The sequence below is a fragment of the Martes martes genome (genome assembly GCF_963455335.1).
Source record: "Martes martes genome assembly, chromosome: 1".
Classification (NCBI taxonomy): Eukaryota; Metazoa; Chordata; class Mammalia; order Carnivora; family Mustelidae; genus Martes; species Martes martes.
Genome location: NC_137888.1, coordinates 16475467 through 16481240, shown reverse-complemented (window position 1 = coordinate 16481240; position 5774 = coordinate 16475467). Strand labels below are relative to the sequence as shown.

Sequence of the window (5774 nt, the reverse complement as noted above, 5' to 3'; positions counted from 1 at the left end):
TACAATCACTCTGGAAAACAGTATAGAGGTTCCTCAAGATGTTAAAAATAGAGATACCCTATGACTCAGTGATTGCTCTATTAGATATTTACCCCAAAGATACAGATGTAGTGAAAGTAGGGGGTACATGCACCCCAATGCTTATAGCAGCAATGTCCACAATAGCCAAACTGTGAAAGGAGATGAGATGTCCTTCAACAGATGAATAGATAAAGAAGACGTGGTTCATATACAATGGAATATTACTCAGCCATCAGAAAGGATGAATACCCACCCTTTGCATTGACATGGATGGAACTGGAGGGGATTATGCTAAGTGAAATAAATCAAGCAAAGAAAGACAATTATTATATGGTTTCACTCACATGTGGAATATAAGGACTAGCATGGAGGACCACGGGAAAAGGAGGGAAAACTGAATGGGAAGAAATCAGAGAAGGAGACAAACCATGAGAGACTTTGGACTCCAGGAACCAAATTGAGGGTTACAGAAGAGAGTGGGGTGGGGGGATGGGGTAACCAGGTAATGGGTATTAAGGAGGGCACATGTTGTGAGGGGCACTGGGTGTTATACGCAACTAATGAATCATTGAACACTGCATCAAAAACTAATGGTGTACTATATGTTGGCTAACTGAACATGATCATAAAAATAATAAAATAATTTGAATGGAAAAAAATAAAGATCAGTTAATTGATAAACTACTAGCAGGACTGGTCAAGGAAAAAGCAAGTTAGGAAATACAAAATCTCTAATATCAGGAATTAGAGTAGGGATCTTTTTGCAAATCTTATTAAGAATACATGTGTAATAGTGGAATATATGAACAACTTTATTTCAACAACCTTGAAGATTTCAATGATAAGGACAATTCTTTAAAAAACAAAATATATCAACACTGACATAAGTGGTGAACACTGGGCATTACATGTAGGCAATGAATTACCAAAATGTACACCTGAAACTAATACTGCATTGTGTGTAAACTAGCTGGAATTTAAATAAGAACGTGGGGAAATTAAAAAAAAAAAAAAGAACTGAAAACTCTATATCTGTTTCTGTATTAACTCAATTGAATTTATCAGAAAACTTCCTCCAAAGAAAAGAAGTACAAGAAAATACATTGTTGTAGCATACAAATTCTCTAAATATTGAATAATACCAATATTAAGCAAAGTCTAAAACATTATCTGGTAGTTCTTATCAAAAAAAGAAAGAGGAAGAAGAACAGAAGACAGAGGAAAAACTTCAACTTATATTAGTACTATTAGTTACAAAAATATTATAATAGTTCCATTTTATTATTTCATTCAACAGTAAACTTGTTTCCTACTGATGCTCCTGTAACTTGTGTCCCAACCTGACCACTCTAATGAAACATTTTGAGAATGCACACACTTACCTTTTTCCTCATGGCCCTATATCTGCACAGATTTTTTCCTCTTCCAAGATTTCTCTATCCCTACTTCATATCTAAGTTATTTTTTTTAAAGATTTTATTTATTTATTTGACAGAGAGAGTGAGATCGCAAGTAGGCAGAGAGGCAGGCAGAGAGAGGGGAGAAGCAGGCTCCCTGCTAAGCAGAGAGCCTGATGTGGGGCTCGATCCCAGGACCCTGGGATCATGACCTGAGCCGAAGGCAGAGGCTTAACCCACTGAACCAACCAGGTGCCCCTCTAAGTTATTTTAGTTACACATTTCTATAACCTGTAGTGTTGCCATGAAATTTCAAGTGGGAAGGATCCTCAGATAAAGCCTGGAGGAGAAGATTGGCTTAGAAAAGCTTTGTAATTGATTTTAAGAAAATGGTTGTGTTATAATGCTCTTCTGCACTTAAGTGAAAATCTGGGCCTTGAATCTGCCAAATTACCGCCTTCTCATGCTACAGCAAGAAATGAATATCAAGTTTAAAACTGGAATTTTTTCTTAGGTTTGAGGCATTTTATTAAAAAAGATCTGGCACTTATATACATAAACTAATAAGAACTTAAAACTCATCGCACCTTAACTTCATTTTTTAAGCTTGACTTTCTAGTAAATCTTTAGCTTCATTGATTTTGGCTGCTGTGCAAGGAGATCTTCCCTCATCCAGGTAACTTAAAAGCATAATCTGTCAATGAGCATCTCATATTTTTTCTTTATTGGCAGCAGGGCTTGTGCCTAGCATTAATACTACTTCTCATTTAGTCTTTTGGGGTTCAAATCCATCTCTATAACAACCACCACCGAAGACCGATTTTGGTGGGCTTTGAAAAACTTGTTTTACTTGAGGCTCCATGTGTTTCATGACTTGCAAAATGTAACACCCTGCAAATCCTGGAGAAAGAATGGTCAGTCTGGATGATAACACTGTACTGGCCATGGCTACGGCTCAGCTCCTCAGCCTCCTCTAAGAGGATGGTCCAGCCCAGCCCAAAGGTGGCAGCCACCAATGCTCATGCCTCTAGCACACAGCCATGTGGCCACCACCAACAGTCACCAAAACAAAAATGCAATTTTAAATAGTAGTACCATCAAAATTAAATGGTTGTTTTGAACATGTATTTAAATGAACAAAATCATTACTAGATTATAACAGTAGTGTTAAAAATATATATATACCTCCTCCCATTCTGTCAGTTGTCTTTTGGTTTTGTTGCCTGTTTCCAAAACCACAGTGAGATACCTCCTCACACCAGTCAGAATGGTTAAAATTAAGAAGTCAGGAAATGACAGATATTGGCGAGGATGTGAAGAAAGGACAACCTGCCTACACTGTTGGTGGGAAGGAAAGCTGGTATAGCCACTCTGGAAAACAGTATGGAGGTTTTAGGAATAAACCTAACCAAAGAGGCAAAGAATCTATACTCAGAAAACTTTAAAGTACTCATGAAAGAAATTGAAGACACAGAGAAATGGAAAAATGTTCCATGCTCATGGATTGGAAGAACAAATATTGTGAAAATGTCTATGCTACCTAGAGCAATCTACACGTTTAATACAATCCCTATCAAAATCCCTTCCATTATTTTCAAAGAAATGGAACAAATAATCCTAAAATTTATATGGAACCAGAAAAGACCTCGAATAGTCAGAGGAATATTGAAAAAGAAAGCCAAAGTTGGTGGCATCACAATTCCAGACTTTAAGCTCTATTACAAAGCTGTCATCATCTGGAGCACCTGGGTGGCTCAGTGGGTTAAGGCCTCTGCCTTCCACTCAGGTCATGATCTCAGGGTCCTGGGATCGAGCCCCACATTGTGTTCTCTGCTCAGTGGGGAGCCTGCTGCCCCTTCTCTCTCTCTGCCTGCCTCTCTGCCTACTTGTGCTCTCTCTGTCAAATAAATGAATAAAATCTGTTATCCTGGAATATTTAGGATGCATGACTTTAGTCTGCATGTGGAAAGCTTACAGGAACAGAGGGCTAGGAGAAAACAAAGTGAAATGATTTAATATTTATGATACATTTTTTTTGCAACAATTAGTTTTTCTTGGAGCCACACAGACTCAGTATTATCCCATTTTTCACCTTATTATTTATGTATATGTTTTGTAATAAAATATCACCATTAAAACATGCTCCAAACATTTATTTTACAAAAGACAATTTTATGTGCTTCCTTTGAACTTAATATAATTGCCTTATCACCAGTTAAATCATTATCATCAGATTTAACTAAAACATGTTCCCAAGATTTCAGTAATTATAAAGAGGGACACTTATCTAATCATATTATAATTCTTCCTTTGGCAAAATTTCCATATTTTAATACGTTGCAATAAATAAAATGCTTCCTGTTATTTTCCATGAAACCATAGGAAAACACAGCCAAATTATCTGAGGATGAACTGAGAATCAATGAGCTACAACTGATCTAAGTAGCCATTTATCCTGATTTTAGCCATTGTCATGGATTATAAGTAAACCTAAATTATCACTGAAGGACTGTCACATAGTTACAGTTTGAATGATTTCAGTGACAGGTGTTTCATTACACAGGAAGGAAACCTCTACACTTTGTTATTTTAAAAGCTCTAATTTTAAAAGAATCATTTTATATTAAAACAATTCCTACCTTTCTTTAATTTTTACTGATGATTTATACTAGCAGTTATGTATTTTTTATTAGTTTCAGAGGTGGAATTTGATGAATCATTGCTTGCCTACAACACCCAGTGCTCATTACATCAAGTGTCCTCCTTAATGTCTGTCACCCAATTATTCCTACCCCCCACCTCCCCTCCAGCAACCCTCAGTTTGTTTCCTAGAGTTCAGCATCTCTTATGGTTTGCCTCTCTCTCTATTTTCATCTTATTTTATTTTTCCTTCCCTTCCCCTACGTTCTTCTGTTTTTGGTTCTGATGAATAGATAAAGATGTGGTAGATATATACAATGGAGTATCAGCCATCAAAAAGAATGAAATCTTGCCGTTTGCAATGATGTGGTTGGGACTAGAGTGTATTATGCTAAGCAAAATAGGTCAGTGAGAGAAAGACAAATACCATATGACTTCACTCAGGTGAATTTTAAGAAATAAAACTGTTAAGCAGTCATTTAGTGTAAGCTCGACCTTTCTGAATGACAACCTCTCTAATATTAAGGACCATCACCTCCTTACCTAAGTATCTTATCTCCATCAATATTTCTATACATTTCTTATGACCTCCAGCCCTTGCCACATATCTTTTTCCTTGTCCTTGGGATATGTATTCTTATTGCATCTAGCTAATCTTTCTATATTGCCCTTGTCCTGACACTATATAGCCATGACTGTCCCATAAAGGAGTTTCCCATGTCAACAGTAAAGCAGACCTACTCTCACTTAAGAGGATGAAAGTAAAGCAACTCCATTTCTCTAACTTTCTTAAAAGAAATGTGGAGTTCCCTGATTTAAAGAAAGAAAAAAAAATAAAATGATAAGATAAAATTTATTTCCTTTTCCTTTTTTAAAAAATTTTTATTTATTTGTTTGATATGGAGAGAGAGAGAGGGAGGACAAGCAGGGGTAGCAGCAGAGGGAGAAAGAGATGTGGCTCACCTAATATTGAGAGAGCCGGATGCTGGACTCCATCCCAGGACACTGGGATCATGACCTGAACTGAAGGCAGATGGTTAACTGACTGAGCCACCCAGGCACTTCCCCCACATTAAAATATATATATGTGTATATATATATATATATATATATATATATATATATATATGTGTGTGTGTGTGTATATATATATATATATATACACACACACACACATATATATATACATATATATATATAATTATTATTTTAACATTTTATGTATTATTTGCCCCAGGGATACAAGTCTGTGAATCATTAGGCTTACACATTTCACAGCACTCACCATAACACATACCTTCCCAAATGTCCATCACCCAGCCACCCTATCCCTCCCATCTACCTCCCTCCAGCAACCCTCAGTTTGTTTAGTGAGATTAAGAGTCCCTTATGTTTTGTTTTCTCCCAGATCTCATCTTGTTTCATTTTTTTCCCTCCCTACCCCCCATAACCCCCCACCCTACCTCTCAAATTGCTCATATCAGAGAGATCATATGATAACTGCCTTTCTCTGATTGACTTATTTTGCCTAGCATAATACCCTCTAGTTCCATCCACATCGTTGCAAATGGCCAGATTTTGGGTTTTTTTTTTTGATGGCTGCATAATATTCCATGGTGTGTGTGTGTGTGTGTGTGTGTGTGTGTGTGTGTGTGTGTGTATGTGTGTGTGTGGGTGTGGGTGTGGGTGTGTGTGGGTGTGTGCATACCACACTCA

The 5774-nt window shown here is 36.9% G+C and overlaps 1 pseudogene across 1 annotated transcript; it reads right to left on the bottom strand.

Moving 5' to 3' along the window:
• Positions 1–2019: 2019 nt before the first annotated feature.
• LOC308356731 (mitochondrial import inner membrane translocase subunit TIM14-like) lies at positions 2020–2364 on the bottom strand (annotated as a pseudogene). The gene has a single exon. The product of its transcript is annotated as a mitochondrial import inner membrane translocase subunit TIM14-like (transcript).
• Positions 2365–5774: the final 3410 nt, after the last annotated feature.